Source organism: Bubalus kerabau, chromosome 9 (assembly GCF_029407905.1).
Source record: "Bubalus kerabau isolate K-KA32 ecotype Philippines breed swamp buffalo chromosome 9, PCC_UOA_SB_1v2, whole genome shotgun sequence".
In the NCBI taxonomy this organism is placed as follows: Eukaryota; Metazoa; Chordata; class Mammalia; order Artiodactyla; family Bovidae; genus Bubalus; species Bubalus kerabau.
Genome location: NC_073632.1, coordinates 21615946 through 21633816, shown reverse-complemented (window position 1 = coordinate 21633816; position 17871 = coordinate 21615946). Strand labels below are relative to the sequence as shown.

The following is a 17871-nucleotide window of genomic DNA, read 5'->3' as shown; positions in this document are numbered from 1 at the left end:
GCTGCCTTTGAGGAAAACTGTAGCTGCCCATAGTAATGCCTTAGAGATGGTGAAGCTGTCATGTTACCTCATGAGAAACTGAGACACAGAATGCCTGAATATTGATAGATGGAAGTTTGGAAGCATAGAGAATCAGTAAACAGACTGAATGAGGGCTACGAAGCAGCGGGAGAAGCATTAAAGAAAGCTGCACCAGTTAACTGCTAATTTTACTTTTGGTTGCATTTGTTCTTTTACATCCTGTCCTTAACACAACCGTTTCAATATTAAACTTCAGGAAGGTTTAAAATGCTAAAATATTTAAACAAAATGTTAAGACAGCAGGAAGGAAAGTTATATCCAACCTAGATAGCATATTGAAAAGCAGAGACATTACTTTTCCAACAAAGGTCTGTCTAGTCAAGGCTATGGTTTTTCCAGTGGTCATGTATGGATGTGAGAGTTGGACTGTGAAGAAGGCTGAGCACCGAAGAATTGATGCTTTTGAACTGTAGTGTTGGAAAAGACTCCTGAGAGTCCCTTGGACTGCAAGGAGATCCAACCAGTCCATTCTGAAGGAGATCAGCCCTGGGATTTCTTTGGAAGGAATGATGCTAAAGCTGAAAGTCCAGTACTTTGGCCACCTCATGCGAAGAGTTGACTCATTGGAAAAGACTCTGATGCTGGGAGGGATTGGGGGCAGGAGGAGAAGGGGACGACAGAGGATGAGATGGCTGGATGGCATCACTGACTCGATGGACGTGAGTCTAGGTGAACTCCGGGAGTTGGTGATGGACAGGGAGGCCTGGTGTGCTGCGATTCATAGGGTAGCAAAGAGTCGAACACGACTGAGTGACTGAACTGAACTGAACTGAAGACAGCTGGAGACTGGAAACTTGCAGCAGAAGATACCTTTTACCAGTTGATAAAATTCTGTAGCAGAAATACCAATGTTCGGCCTTTTTGTTGTTGTGCTCTTGACAGAAGTGTATAAAAGAAATTTAAGACTTTATAGAGAATTTTTTAAAAGAACCCAAATAGATATCTCTCTCAAAATGTTAATCAGGATAATAAAATGTGTATTTCGGGACAAACCTTACAACAAATAGTGAAAAATATAAGAAACGGATAAATGTCTGTTCCTGAACTTCACATTCCACTCCTGAAAATGTATGGGTGAGGTTATCCATAGGTGAGCAATTCCAGGCACCAAAACCTGTATCACTCCCCAGAGTCATAAAATGCTTTTTCTCTTTTTCCTGAAAATTATACAGAGAATAGTTCTCTTCTGTAGAGAGTCATAAAGAATGCAAATACTCTGCCAAACATGTCACAAAGAAGATGAAAAACCAAACAACTGGCTATCAGTACAGGCTCTTTCAGCTGACATCATGATGACTTTCTAAGGTCACTTGGAAGTACCTATCCATCGAAGCACATGAGCTCTCTACCAGCGGAGGGAGGAAAACTGAGTGGTGCTCCCCTTCAAATTGCACCAGATCCTGCTGCTTCATCACTGGCTTTTAGGTCCTGAAAGCTTTTGCACAAATAAAACATTTGAGGTTTGTTTTGTTTTGTTTTCACTAAAACCAGGAAACCATATGAACTTGCATCCTTAATACAGCCTAATATCTGTAATGTAAATAGTATAAATGCACAATATAAACATACAAGGAAAATATGATATTGCCTATAATATTCTCACTTCTTAGTGAATTCATTAGGAAAATAAATACTTCACTAGTTTGAGTATTCACAGCAACTAAACCACATAAGATACCAATGACATAGGTACTATTTTCTGAGATGACATATATTTCCACTCACAGCTTGACAAAACAAGAATGAGGAAAGCTGTATTTCAAAGAATATCAAACTTGTCAGGAACTTTAAAATCATCTAAACCAGTTGTTTTGTTTTGTTTTTCCCACAATTCCAAGACCAAGAATCTGGAGATATACTTATAGAGCTTTAAATCACTCTGACTGACCATCTAAGGAAACGACTCTCTTTTCAGGTTTTCACTTTCCAGTTAAGTCAAGGAAAATACTCTTAGTTACTCATCTTTTTTTTTTTTTAATAAACAGAGCCTTAAGTAGACCCTAGTACCCAGTGTTTCTCTGTGTTCATTGTCAGAGGTGACTTCTATTCAAAGCATCATTATCCATTTTTCAGTTACAGTAGTTATATGGAGTTTCCTACCTAGATAATTTTACTTCTGTGAAATAAAAGTGTTTTTATACTGCAGATATGACTATTTACTGTAAAATGCATTAATGTAAAAGGCAGGATGTGCATTTTGAACAAGTTGTTTCTAATCTACACTCCAGGAACAATCTGTTATTTAATCAGGACTCAATACCTAAAGAGAACTATACTTGAAAGATAATGTGTCACTAATCAAATCTATACTAAATGCTTCATTCAGCAGTATAAGATAGGTTATATATCATCTTTGTTGGTTTAAATAAATGCTATTCAAGAGAAGCAATGAGTTAGAAGGAGTCCTGCACTCAGGATCCTGAATGGGATGATCCTGCATATTCTCATTGCATGGAGGACCCTGTGGTCTGGTCATATTCCAAGGATATTAAATAATAAGGATATCATCTGTCCTTATTCAAAGATGGCTTCAATAAGAACACTACAATCACAAGACTGGCATCGGAACACTGTGATGTCCCTTTTGGAAGTCTTTCTTGCTAGAGCTAGTGTTCAGAAGTGGAACTTCAAAGGTTCTTATAAAATATATAACCTCTTTTGGTTCTTAGTTGCTAATACCTTATTTCTTTCATCTTAGAGTGCACATTTCCTTACATTTTAACATGCCTGAAATTGGATATGTCATATAATCAATCTCGTTACAATTATGATTAGAAGCGTTTCTCTCTCAGTGGTTTATAGAATTATTGTGCCTCTTACAATAGATAGTATCTCAGTTTTGGTGAAATATGGTAAATGTTTGCACATTTGACAGAATTTGATCTGAGATTTTCATCCATTGTAATATATTATCTAGCAACAAAGTTGTCAGGAAGAGGAAAATGTCCTTTACCAACCTGTTACCACTAGAAAACTCATTTATCAAAGAGATTTTTGCTGAATGGCCAAATTGACTCAAAGATAATTTTGCATCATGATTCAACTCAAAGAACTCAGTAAAAAAAAAATTAGAGGTTGTTAAGTAAATATGGAAAATATTAGAAAGTCTTAAATGAATGAAGTTTGGGAAAAATTAATCTGATCAAATTAAGAAACTACAAATTAATAAACTAAGAATCAGTTAAGCACTCAAATGGCCTAAGATTCCACATAACAGAGTGCCAGAATTCATGTAATGACCAAGGTTCATAACTATTTTATGCTGTGTGCACTGTTTCTCAGTCATTTCCGACTCTGTGGTCCCACGGACTGTAGCCTGCCAGGCTTCTCTGTCCATGGAATTTTCCAGTCAAGGGTACTGGTGTGGATTGCCACTTCCTCCTCCAGGAAATCTTCCCAAACCAGGAATCAAACCTGCTTTTCTTGCATCCCTTGCATTGGCTGGCAGGTTCTGTGTTATAGTTATTTATTGCTCCATAACAAATTATCCAAAGCATGGAGGTTTAAAATAGCAAATATCCTGTCACTATTTCTGTATGTTGGAAATCCAAGTGTTGCTTGGTTGAAAGCTTCTGACTCAGAGTCTTTCACAGGCTTCAATCAAGTTGTTAGTCAAGGATGAGATCTCATCTGAAGGCTTAAGTGGGTGAGACTGGAAAGAATAAACTTCTACACTTGTTCACATGATTGTTGGAAGGAATTTTAAATGATGACAGTCTCTCCAGAGACAATAGAGTTCTCCACATCATTTGTTCTATATTATAATAAATACTTACCACTTTTCAGTTTGTATTGCATCTTCCTGATATTAATGGCCAAGATTATCATCGCCACAGACAAAATTTTCAAATGCATGAAAATTATATCTATATTTTGTGCCTATCAGTACATACATTTTAGGAAAGGCAATTAAAGTTAACAGAGCATTTCTTTGGATAATAGAATTATGACTGATTCTGTTTTACTTCTTTACAGTTTTCAAGTTTTCTACAATAAGCATGTAAAATGCAAATTATTTTAATCAATGAATTTTCAATGTCTTAAATCTCATCAGCAATTATGTAAACTATAATATATAAGCTTTCATGTTTGCTTAAAATGTATTGCTTTCTGCACTTAAGATTTTTCCTTGAAAGTTCAGAATTATAAGTCCTTGGATATGTTTTTCCCTGAATAATTGTAACACCAAAAAAAGACTTTCAGCTCTATGGCCAATTCAGAGTTCATGCCAAGCTGCAGAAGCAGAAAAAAATAGGTAGGAGAAAAGGCCCGGTGCCTTCTGCTCTCTCAGTCAAGGCAAAGCAGTCATAAAGGTCAAATGAATTGTTTTCTTTGTAAATTTGGCTTCCTGAGCAGGTAGATCAATTCACAGTTTTCATTTCTGTCTTGCCACTTTGCACAGTCAAACATGGACTATATAAAGGCATCATTATTAGGGAAAATCTCTTTGCAAAATGTCCAAATTCACTCATTTGGATGGAGAGGCCTTTTTCTCACCAGGCACATACTCTTACAAAGTGGATGTTGGGTATCCAAGGACCTATGAATTGTACCTCTGGCTTGACTAATAACTGATGTCCCAATTACTCTACAGAAGATGTCCTACCTATTCTAAGAGATCAGCTCAGGAACCAGGGAAACTCAAAGAAGAAGAAGAAGAAGAAAAATGATGCTGATTTAGCCTGAAGAAAGTTTTGGAATGTGAATCATTTACATTTCAACATTAAAAACAATTGCATGGCTTTTTTGTCCCACTTTTAAAGATACAAAAACACTGAGCTGTGACCCCACACAAAGACTTGACATTTTGGCCCCTAACATATGATTTATTCTTTTTAAATCAAAATTGTTTACTTTATTAACAGATCAGAAAGACTTATTTTGTCTTAAATGTTTCCAGGATGTGCTTCTTTCTGAGGATCCCACTACAGTCATATAAACTTGTACATATGTTCACACACAATTATAAGCTTAGAAGAGATCATAATTCCATGACTTCATCACAGTGGCTTTCAAGGCTGGAATAGTAATTACAGCTGTGCTTACTGTATTCATCATGCTCTTCAGAAAAAAAAACACCAACCTTTCATATGAAACAAAAAGTACCTTCAAATTGTTTTAGAAATAGGATGGTATGTAAATAGAATAAACAAATATATTAGAAGCTAAGTGATGATTTATATTTACAGTCTGGTATGATCTTCTTACCCCTGGAGAAGGAAATGGTTACCCACTCCAGTATTCTTGCCTGGAGAATTCCATGGACAGAGGAGCCTGGTGAGACACAGTCCATGGAATTGCAAAGAGTCTGACAGGACTGAGTGCTTAAACTTTCACTTTATTTTCTTCATAGTATTTTTAACAAATTATAACAACTTCCTTTAATTTAGCATTCCCAAAGAAAAAAAGTAAAATGTTTACAGATAGGTTCAGTTCAGTTCAGTTCAGTTGGTCAGTCATGCCCGACTCTCTGTGACCCCATGAGCCACAGCACGCCAGGCCTCCCTGTCCATCACCAACTCCCAGAGTTTACCCAAACTCATTTGCATCGAGCAGATGATGCCATCCAGCCATCTCATCCTCTGTCGTCCCCTTCTCCTCCTGCCCCCAATCCCTCCCAGCATCAGGGTCTTTTCCAATGAGTCAACTCTTTGCATGAGGTGGCCAAAGTCCTGGAGTTTCAGCCTCAGCATCAGTCCTTCCAATGAACATCCAGGACTGGTCTCCTTCAGAATGGACTGGTTGGATCTCCTTGCAGTCCAAGGGACTCTCAAGAGTCTTCTCCAACACCACACTTCAAAAGCATCAATTCTTCGGCGCTCAGCTTTCTTCACAGTCCAACTCTCACATCCATACACGACCACTGGAAAAACCATAGCCTTGACTAGAAGGACCTTTGTTGGCAAAGTGATATCTCTGCTTTTGAATATGCTACCTAGGTTGGTCATAACTTTCCTTCCAAGGAGTAAGCATCTTCTAATTTCATAGCTGCAGTCACCATTTGCACTGATTTTGGAGCCCCCAAAAATAAAGTCTGCCACTGTTTCCACTGTTTCTCCATCTATTTCCCATGAAGTGATGGGACCAGATGCCATGATCTTATTTTTCTGACTGTTGAGCTTTAGGACAACTTTTTCACTCTCCTCTTTCACTTTCATCAAGAGGCTTTTTAGTTCCTTTTCACTTTCTGCCATAAGGGTGGTATCAACTGCATATCTGAGGTTATTGATATTTCTCCTGGCAATCTTGATTCCAGTTTTTGCTTCTTCCAGCCCAGCATTTCTCATGATGTACTCTGTATATATGTTAAATAAGCAGGGTGACAAAATACAGCCCTGACATACTCCTTTTCCTATTTGGAAGACCTACAAGACCTTTTAGAACTAACACCCAAAAGAGATGTCCTTTTCATTATAGGGGACTGGAATGCAAAAGTAGGAAGTCAAGAAACACATGGAGTAACAGGCAAATTTGGCCTTGGAATATGGAATGAAGGAGGGCAAAGGCTAATAGAGTTTTGCCAAGAAAATGCACTGGTCATAGCAAACACCCTCTTCCATCAACACAAGAGAAGACTACACATGGACATCATCAGATTGTCAACACTGAAATCAGATTGATTGTATTTTTTGCAGTCTGGGAGCTGACCGTGGCTCAGATCATAAACTCCTTATTGCCAAATTCAGACTTAAATTGAAGAAAGTAGGGAAAACCACTAGACCATTCAGGTATGACCTAAATCAAATCCCTTATGATTATACAGTGGAAGTGAGAAATAGATTTAAGAGACTAGATTTGATAGACAGAGTACCTGATGAACTATGGACAGAAGTTCGTGACATTGTACAGGAGACAGGGATCAAGACCATCCCCATGGAAAAGAAATGCAAAAAAGCAAAATGGTTGTCTGAGGAGGCCTTACAAATAGCTGTGAAAAGAAGAGAAGCGAAAAGCAAAGGAGGAAAGGAAATATATTCCTATTTGAATGCAGAGTTCCAAAGAATAGCAAGGAGAGATAAGAAAGCCTTCCTCAGAGATCAATGCAAAGAAATAGAGGAAAATAGATAGGTAGGCAAAAGCAACTCATGCAGTCAAGCATAATCCTGAAGAAAATCAGGCAGGCTAATTTTAAAATAAATTTTTGATAACTGAATGTAGATAAGAAAACTCCATAAATTGCTGAATTATCTATCAGCTTTGTATTATACATTAGAAACTCCTAAGATTTTGAATTTCCAATGTTTTTATTTCCAATGTGTATATTTCAACTGTGAATAATATCTCATATGAAACCTCCCATTTGAAAGATCAAGAAGCAGTATAATTTAGCCACCCAAAGATAAATGAAACCTACCTTGCAAGTTTCATATCACCCCAATGCATGTCTTTAGATTCAATAAATCATGACTATCATGATGATCAGCTATAGCTGGGAGAAAACAAAGTTAACATATTAAATTCTAATGCTTAATAAATGGAAAAAGAATAGCATATCAATTAGAGGGGATACAGAAAGAAAAAAAAGGAGGAATTTTCATACAATGTTATTTAACATAATCTCTCAAAGGTACATATGGTATGCAACAGCTACTTTTCAAATTTAAAGAGTGCCAAATAAAAAAGAATGCCAAGAAATGCTTCTGTTGCTTTGTTTTATTTTTGCTTTTGTCATTTGGCTTTACTTAGGACTATGTCCTGAAGAATATGCTTGGAAAATATCAAATTATCTGAAAAAAATATATAGGCACATAGATACTCTAGTAGTCTGAAACAATATTCATGCAACAAAATTGAAGGCCTGTTATGTGTTCTTTTGACAGTAGGATTAATATGAAACTATAATACATAGTCTTTTTCCTTCAGGAGTTTCCCATGTGTGCTTGCTAAGTCACTTCAGTCGTCTGACTCTTTGCGACCCCATGAACTAGAACAACCTAGACAGCATATTAAAAAGCAGAGACATTACTTTGCCAACAAAGGTCCATCTAGTCAAGGCTATGGTTTTTCCAGTAGTCATGTATGGATGTGAGAGTTGGACTATAAAGAAAGCTGAGAGCAGAAGAATTGATGCTTTTGAAATGTGGTGTTGGAAAAGACTCCTGAGAGTCCCTTGGACAGCAAGGAGATCCAACCAGTCCACCCTAAAAGAGATCAGTCCTGGGTGTTCATTGGAAGGACTGATGCTGAAGCTGAAACTCCAATCCTTTGGTCACCTGATGCGAAGAGCTGACTCATTTGAAAAGACCCTGATGCTGGGAAAGATTGAAGGCAGGAGGAGAAGGGGACAACTGATGATGAGATGGTTGGATGGCATTATTGACTTAATGGACATGAGTTTGGGTAAACTCCGGGAGTTGGTGATGAACAGGGAGGCCTGGTGTGCTGCAGTTCATGGGGTCGCAGAGTCAGACACAACCGAGTGACTGAACTGAACTGAACTGAACTGTAGCCCACCAGGCACCTCTGTCCATGAGATTCTCCCAGCAAAAACTCTGGAGTGGGTTGCCATTTCCTTCTCCAATAATGTGGTGATTTTAGGTGTTTCAGCTGTAATTTTTTGTTAGCTCCATATCTAAAGGGGCATAGCTAATAATATAAATTAGTCCTGTGTGCTCAGTCATGTCTGACTCTTTGGTACCCCACGGACTGTAGCCTGCCAGGCTCCTCTGTCCATGGAAATTTCCAGGCAAGAATATTGGAGTGGATTGCCATTGCCTCCTCCAGGTGATCTTCCCGAACCAGGGATCCAACTCCCATCTTTTATGTCTCCTGCATTGGCAGGTGGTTTCTTTACCACTGTGCTACCTGGAAAGCACTAAAATAAATTAAATATACCACTATATTTTGTGTTCTTCTATTAAAATGTTAACATAATCCTTTTTCTAAGATTCTTTGCTTTTTTTCATATAAACAACTGTTAATACCCCCAACAAGGAAACTATTCAGTAGAATTCCCCAAGGATAGTGCTGATCAATTTTACCTGCTCTGAACATTGAAACTGTATTTAAAAGAAACCTAGTGGATACATTTACCTGTGAAGATACCTGAAGGCATTGTTAAACCTAATCTCACAAAGATAATAGTAGAATTTCTCAAGAATGACCATATGCCCGTTTTATAATGAGAATCCTCTTTAGTTCATGATATATATTTATATTTAATGGAGAAGGAAGACCCCGTGCTTTTCCAAGCTAGGTATGAATACTCCATCACCCCCAAGAAGATCAGAATCAGAGCACAAACAAGACAAAATTCTCAGATGTTTAATTTTGAAAGTAGTCCAGCTGTATGACAGTAATATTTGGTGGAAGATGTGATCAGCCACAGGAATTTTTATCACCACCTCCCACCCCCAAACTAGCTGAAGTATCTTAGCCTGGAAGGGAGAGGAGATGACCATGTCTGCCTCTCTTCAGGCAGACCTCCAGGGAAGGACGCATTCTCAGAGGTCCCATCGTCAGGGGCAGAAGCTGTGTGCCTCTCCAGAGCTCCAGGCAGTAGCCTGGTCAAAGCACCCACTCGCCTCCACGGGGAGCAGGGGGAGAGTAGCTACAGAGCAGTCTGGACCACGTGGGCTCACAGCACAAGGAGTCTTTTGCAGTCCCCTCTACATGAGGCAAAGCAAAACAGCAGAAGAGCATGGCCGTTAGCTGAGAAATGAAATGACCTGGAGATAAGGAGAGATAACGTAACCAGAACCAGCAGAACTCAGAATGAACCAAACACAGGCTGTGGTGCGTAGCCAGCCGGTTATGTGAGACCCCAGAGCGCAGATGATTTCCTAAAGAAAAATAGAGCACTAGGAGATGTCTGAGCTCATCTAGAATTGACTAGATTCAGTGTCCTACCGTCAAGCAGAGTGAGTACTGAGAAAGTAACATTAAATTGATTTGCAAGAAAAAGTGTTATGTTTTTTCACATTCACCTCTAAAAACAGTATCCACAAAGCAATGACTTATACCATAAAACAGCAAGTTCTCAAATTGTTCCTTAATAGAAAACTAGTGACAACTCTGATCAGAGTTACAAAGATACCGGCCTCATCAGAAGCCTCTGTGGCTCTCTTGTCCCCGGCTGCCAACACTGATACAGCTGCCACTCTGATACGGCTGCCACTTGGCTTTCATTCTTAAGAAATCATCTTTATTTTATACCTTTCAAACTATAATTTTTAAGCAAATCATTATCAGCTGATTTCTAGGAATGATTTGGCTTCCTTCCAGTTAGCTCGGCAAAACACAGACTGTGAGACTGCCATGTTCCACCCTTCTTGTCTAACTCTTTAAACTAATCTAAACTACTTAAAGGCTTCCCTGGTATCTCAGATGGTAAAAAAGTGTCTGTATTGCTGGGGACTGGGTTCTCTCTGCACTAACAGAAATATTGTAAATATAAGACAAAAGAAAGGACCCTGTGAAGGACTTAAAATGAGAAGAGTCAGTTACTGTTTGACACCCAAGAATTCAGTAAGTACTTGCAGGGGGTTAAGAGGTATAGGAAGCCAATAAATGAATCTGAGCTTCTGTAGACCTTCTATTACATACTCATGTGAACACTATAATTCTCATGGAGCACCATTAAAAATTATTCCAGAGGATATGGAACAAATCACAACAACTTCTGAAAAACAGTTACCTCTTTATATGGTGCTCACTGATTTCCTTATCTGTTTTCTAAACCAGATTATCAGCTCCTTGAAAGCAAGGACTATATTTTGTTCATTGTTGTCATAACTAATTCCTATAACAATGCCTGAAATATAATAGGTATTTAATAAATGCTCTTAAAGGAAAAAATAAAGCAAGAAATTGTCTTAATTTAACAAGCATAGATCTCTCCAGCTGTGTCTAGAATATACAGCATCAATCAGAATCGCATGTTAATTGTTCTTTCTCATATCCTGCTTTATGTTTAAATGAGATCATTCCAGCAAGAACTGGAACTTCCTCTAATCATTAAGAACAAACCACAATATCCCTTTCAAGGTAAACAGGAAACTGTCTAAAGTTGTTGCTGGACTGCTGAAATGTTCCCATTAGAATAGAAATTCTCTCATGTATACACAGGTTGACCAATTTGAATTGAAACTTCTGACTCAACTCAGCCAGCGATGTCATTTCCTCTCTACATTTTCGGTGTTTTGTATTTGATTTTTGCATATTAACCTGAAGAAGAGGCCATTAAAGTTCAAAGTACCACTCTGCTCCCAATAGACGGACAGACTAAGTCTCTCCATGTGCTTTCCCATTTCCGTAGTCTCTTCGTTCATATTATCTAATTTAATGCTCTCAAAATTCCTATGAGCTAGAGTCCCTCTTATCATTTAATGAATAAGCTGAGGCTAATGGATTTGCTCAAGGTCACATTTTCAAATGGCAAAATCAAGACCAAAGCCCATCTAGGTTTTCTAACTCTATAGACCCTCCCTCTCACTCTACACAAACTATCTTTTTTATAGAAAAATATGACATTTTGGAATGCTTTGTCTGGAAAACTAGAAAATTTTATTTTGTTTCACATAGAAATATACTTAACAGTCTTAATTGTGATTGTGAATCAGTAACACTAAAGAAGAAGAAAAGCTGAGTATAACTGCTATGTATCTGTTAAAATGTCTAGGGCATAAATATACATCTTAGGGTAACACTTTTTCCTGAGAAGAGTTTGTGGATACATTATCTCATTTCCTGTGGCAAAGTTTTCTTGTCCTGGCTCTGAATGCAGACTGAGACACAGAGCCAGAGTATAACTCCTGACGGAATCCTGGCAGCAGAGTCCTGGCTTCACTACAGCTTTCTGTCACCCAGAAACCCTAAGGAAATATGCAAATGTTCAACAGATTTGCAAAAGTGGATTAAAGTGTGAATAGTGGTTTTCTTTTTTTAAAATCACTCACACTGACCTTAGTTCTGTACATAACCTTGACATCTTACTAATGCACATGAATAATTTCACCATAAATTCACAAGGGAAAGGAAGCAGGTATTGTTTGTCATTATTTCCATTTAGCCTAGTTCCTTGTGTGTATCCGTAGGTGCTTCATAAGAGTATGAATTTAGTATAAATGTATGTGTGAAAAATCATTGCTATTATGAAGAAAATGTCTCACTTCCCCCACACCTTGCTTCTAAGAGGTGGTAGATTGTACAATAATCAGTGTGGTGGATATGAGGAGGCAAAGGCAATAAACAGACAAATTTATCTGCTTAAGGAAGAAGGGTGAAGATAAAGAAATATCAGAGAAGGATTTCAGGAAGTGGAAAAAAAGATTAAATGAACTGGAGAAACTGCAAGATGAGTTTTCATGGAGAAAGCAATCAAAGACAGAAAAATAATTTGGAGAGGAATAGAACAAGAATTTCTAATTTTTTTTTTTTTAAGGCTTACTTTATGGTCTTTGAGCTCTCCGTTGCCCACAAAATATTTAGTAAAATCTGCTACTCCCTAACATCATGTCATCAGATTTGTTTCAAGAACATGCAAAGAAATTCTATGTACCTCAAAGTAGGAAAAAAAAGGTTGTTTAGATCTGTGTTCACTAGCTTAGTGTTTATAGTATCTTTTCATCATATATGCAAATTCATAGACTTTTAGAATGAGAAACATCCTCAGAGAATCACTATCTAAACCTCTGTGCATACAGAAAGGGAAACCAGATGCAAAGAAATTAGTTTACTTTTACTCTATTTCATTAGATCTAAAAGTCTTTGTAAGAAATACCATTTTTTAATATATCACCAAGAAAGAAAACTGAATGCCATTAATTAACCTATAGAACAATGCTCTTTATAATTTAGAACTTTATTTTATGCTTAATGAAAGAGCTATTTTAGAAGAACATGTTAAAAGACACCATGAAAATATGTCAGCCAAATCCAAAATGTGAGAAGTTCTGTTATAAAAACAAAACTGTTTAACAACAGCAAAAATAGCATAAAGAAAGGGTGAACTATTATCGATTAAAAGAAAGTTGAAACATACTAACCAAATATAACATGTAGATCTTATATGAAACCTAATTCTAACAAACCAAGTGTACAGATTAATTTTTCAGGTAGCCAGGAAAAACTGAATATGAAGATGGCATTAATTTTTATTATAAAATTATTATTAATACTAGTAAGTGAAATAATACTATGAAGGTTATAGGTTTTTCAATTCTTTATGTGTTAGAAATACACTGTAAAGAATTTTAAAATGATGTGATATCTGGCATTTGATTTTAAATCCTGTTATCCATGCCAAAAAAAAAAAAGAAAAAATAGATATAGATAAAGATAAATAAAAGAATAGATAAAACAAAAACAACAGGAAGTTGGTCCCTTTAGAAGCTAGAAAATAGATATAATTGGGTCCTTTATATTATTACCTTTCCTGCATATGCTTTAAAGGTTCTGTTGAAAAAATGTTTTTAAAGCTTTTCATATTTATTTAGGCAAAAGTTTTATTATATCTATATATTAAAACATATAACATATAAATAAAATGTGTTATTTTTAAAGCATCTCACATTCAAAGCCAAACACTTCTAAATCCCTTTTTGGAAACTGTTTTATAATTTTTTTTATAGTTTTAGATTTACTGAGATGTTGCAGAGATAGTACAGACTTTTAGAGTTATACAGTACAGGGTATATATAACCATATATATATATAACCAGTTTCACTTTGTGTTAATATCTTGAATTAGCATGATATATTTGTTGTAATTAATGAACTAATACTGATAAATTATTAATTTAATTGTTTTAAATAAATGTAACTATTAAAATTTCCTTAATTTTTACTTAATGTCCTCTTTATGTTCTACAGTATCATCCATTACATAGCTTTACATTTAAATTTAGTTACCATTTCTTCTTAGTCTCCTGTTAAGTGTGGCAATCTCTCAAATTTTCATTGTTTTTAATGACATTAGTAATCTGGGGCTGGAGAAGGCAATGGCACCCCACTCCAGCCCTCTTGCCTGGAAAATCCCATGGATGGAGGAGCCTGGTAGGCTGCAGTCCATGGGGTCCCTAAGAGTCAGACAGGACTGAGTGACTTCACTTTCACTTTTCACTTTCATGCATTGGAGAAGGAAATGGCAACCCACTCCAGTGTTCTTGCCTGCAGAATCCCAGGGACGGGGGAGCCTTGTGGGCTGCCGTCCATGGGGTTGCCCGGAGTTGGACACAACTAAAACAACTTAGCAGCAGCAGCAACAGCAATCTGGGGCAGTATCATTCAAGTATTTTGTAGAATGTCCTCTATCAGGATTTGACTTTTCTCTAATGATTAGACTGCAAGAATAGATTCTAAGGAAGAATATAATAACATATCAAGCGTACATATTATCAAGATGACATCACATTTGAGTCGACCTTCAACACTTCGCTGAAGCCATCTTTGTCAGATTTCTCCGCTGTAAAGTTCCATACTATATGCTTTGGAAGAAAGTTGCTCTGACCTTCTCATATTTTTTTTAATGGCTGAAGAAAACATTCTTTTTGTTTTTCTTCTTAATTTTTTTTAATTGAAGGATAATTGCTTCACAGAATTTTGCGGTTTTCTGTAATACATCAACCAGAGTCAGCCAGAGGTACATCCATACTTTTATGCTCCACCTCCTTGAGGGTGGAATATCTATGTAGTGTATTTTAAATTCTTTAACAGAGAGATTTGTCTCTTCCTCCCCACTGAAGGCTGAGTCTTTACCAGTTGAGCCACAAGGGAAACCCAAGAATACTGGAGTGGGTAGCCAATCCCTTCTCCAGTGGATCTTCCCAACCCAGGAATGGAAACAGGGGCTCCTGCATTGCAAGTGGATACTTTACCGAGTTATCAAGGAAATCCCATTTATTTACTTATCCAATCATTTATTTAATTTCAGTATGGACTCACGGATATTTATTTTATACTTTGGATTATGAAGTGAAGTATAGTCACTCAGTCATGTTTGACTCTTTGCAACCCCATGGACTGTAGCCCACCAGGCTCCTCCATCCATGGAATTTTCCAGGCAAGAATACTGGAGTGGGTTGCCATTTCCTTCTCCAGGGGATCTTCCCAACCCAGGGATCAAACCCAGGTCTCCCGCATTGCAGGCAGACACTTTACCATCCGAGCCACCAAGGGAAGACCACTTTGGATTATGGTCCAATTCAATTATTATTTACTCAAATTATTCAAATCATTCCAGTTTTGACCAGGGCTCTTCATTTGGCCCCAGTGTTTTATTAACACACTCTTAGCATTATGTTGTTGTTGTTTTTCAATACTTCTTTATTCACTGTTACTATAAGATTCTCCAGACTCATATATTTCCTAGCCCAGCACAATCGCTGTTAATCAAGTCATCAATATCCATTTTTTTTCACATAATTTGTCCTCTGCATTATCAAGAATATTAGTGAAGAAGTGTATAATATAAGAGTGTTCCAAAGCTGTGTCACGGTTTTCTTCCAAGATGTTGACACCCATTCTGAACAGGACTTTTGACGTAATATCAGAACATAAACAACTTTTTTATGCAGCTGTGAACATGTTTTCTCGTGTGCTTTCAGTTACAACTATTTCACATCTGCCAGATGTCAGACAGCAATTATAAAATCCTTTAGTGCAGTTCTCCTGGTGACAAATTCTCTTTTTTACATGGAAACTTTCTTATTTAAGATTCACTTTGAAGACTCTTTTGGTTGGATATAGACTTCTAGGTTAGCAGTAATTTTTTTCCTCTAGAATCTAGGTCCTCAGCCCAAATACCAGTGGGGTTCTCAGTCTCATAACTCAACTAAAATTATTACTGGAATTCCCTCTCTCCCCACCTGGCTGGAGACACTCAGCACTTCAAAGATTTAAAAATCTAGTGTTTTCTTTCTTCCATAATTTCAGTCAAGAAATTAGCTGTCTATCTTAATTGCAGTGCTTTTAGTATTCTCTGTCTCATTTCTTTTCAATTTTCCCCCTTTTGGTTTTACTTGTTTTTCTATAATATGTCTGGGGTGGATATCATGTGACAAAAACAAATTTGGAAAATTCTCAATCACCATATTATTAAATATTCATATTATCCAATTCTCTCCACTTGGTCTGCTATTCAAATATTTAAATCATATCTCACACTGTCCTTTGTTTCTCAGTCTTTCTAACCTTGAATCTGGCTATTTCATTTCCTCCTTCTTCTAGGTCATATATTCTCTTTTCAATGGTTTCTAATCTGCAGGCAATTCATCCACTGAGGATTTTTTTTCTCTTACTATCCTGTTTTCCTCTGCTATAATTTAGCTATAAGTACCTCTCTGACAAATTTTCAATCATGTCTTGAATTCCTTGAAGATGTTCATCATAATTATTTTAAAATCTGTCCATGATAACACATAATTATTTGAATTCCCTGTGGGTCACTTTCAAGTTGTATTGTTTCTCTTTGACTTGAGTTATTCTTTGTTTTTTTCATTTGCCTAGATATTTTCTCATGGAATGTTAGATATTATATTTGAAAATTTGCAGAAACAGTTTTAGACTCTGAATTATGTCAAGTCTATCTGACATAATTTATTTTTGGCAAGAAGCTAGACTAGGAAAAGTAGAATTTTTAGACTATTTTAATCAAATTAGTTACTGAGAAAATTTGAATTGGACTTAAATTCCTTGAAAGGTGCTATTTTGATGGATTACTCTTATTTCTAAAGGGTAAGTATTGGGAATACAAACAAAAACTTATATTTTTCCCCCGATACCTATTCTCATAAGATTCTGACTCCCAGTTTTGCCCTTTTAGTCTAAGAAATCTGTTGGGAGATTTGTTTAGCTGTTTATTTTCTCAGCCACCATTTTCAGAATCAGAAGATTTCTCTGTACAAAAGCAGCCTCAAATTCTGGGATCACATTTCTGTGGTTCTCACCTCTCCTGGATACCTACTTCACAATTCCTTACTGTGTTGGTAACTTCATAAGGCCTTAATGTTTCATCCCCTTATTCAGTTGTTATAAATGGGAGCGTTGGTCCAAACTATATACTAACAATGGCCAAGAGTAGAATGTCTAACACTCACATTTCTAATATTGTCATACTACTTCTGCCCTCAGTGACTGATATTATAAGCAAATGATAATATCAAAAAAAAAATTAAAGTCACTTATTATTAATTATCAATTTATAGAATTGGTGTATAAACAAAAAATATTGACTATAATTGGGAAAAATATAAATACTCTAAACTTTAATCATAGGAAGTAACTTTGTAGAAGCTAAGAAATAAGGTTCAAGAAACTTTTTTAAAAAGTCTCAAATAAATAACTGCCATCTAAATGAATTGGGAAAAAAGAAGAATAAGCAAGAGGAAGGCAATAATAAAGATCAGAAAGGAAATAGAAACCCCATCCAAAAAAAAAAACAAAAAAAACAGAAAAGATCAATATAACCAATAGCTGATTTCTTGAAAAGATAGACAAAATTGATGTCATTAGCAAGGCTCCATTAAGACAAAGAGAGGATCCAAACAAACAAAATAAAACATGAGAGGAGAAATAAAACTGATATTACAGAGATAAAAACATCAATAGAACAAAACTATAAACAGGTATATGACAAAAAATAGAAACTTAGAAGAAATGGACAAATTTCTAGAAACCTATAAACTTCCAAGAATGAGTCAGAAAGAAATAGACAATCTAAACAAACTCATCAGTGAAGATGAATTTGTAGTTTAAAAAACTGCCAGGAAATAGAAACCCAGGCCTGGATGGCTTCATAGGGATATTGTAGCAAACATATGAAAAAGAGCTAATATCTATCCTTCTAAAATT

The 17871-nt window shown here is 36.4% G+C and overlaps 1 long non-coding RNA gene across 1 annotated transcript in view; it reads right to left on the bottom strand.

The window, feature by feature from the left end:
• The window catches only part of LOC129659964 (uncharacterized), a 57969-nt gene that overhangs the window by 7820 nt on the left and 32278 nt on the right, over positions 1–17871 (bottom strand). Inside the window, exon 2 of the long non-coding RNA XR_008718262.1 lies at positions 7436–7510. This is a non-coding gene — a long non-coding RNA (uncharacterized LOC129659964). The remainder of the gene's footprint in view (positions 1–7435; positions 7511–17871) is intronic.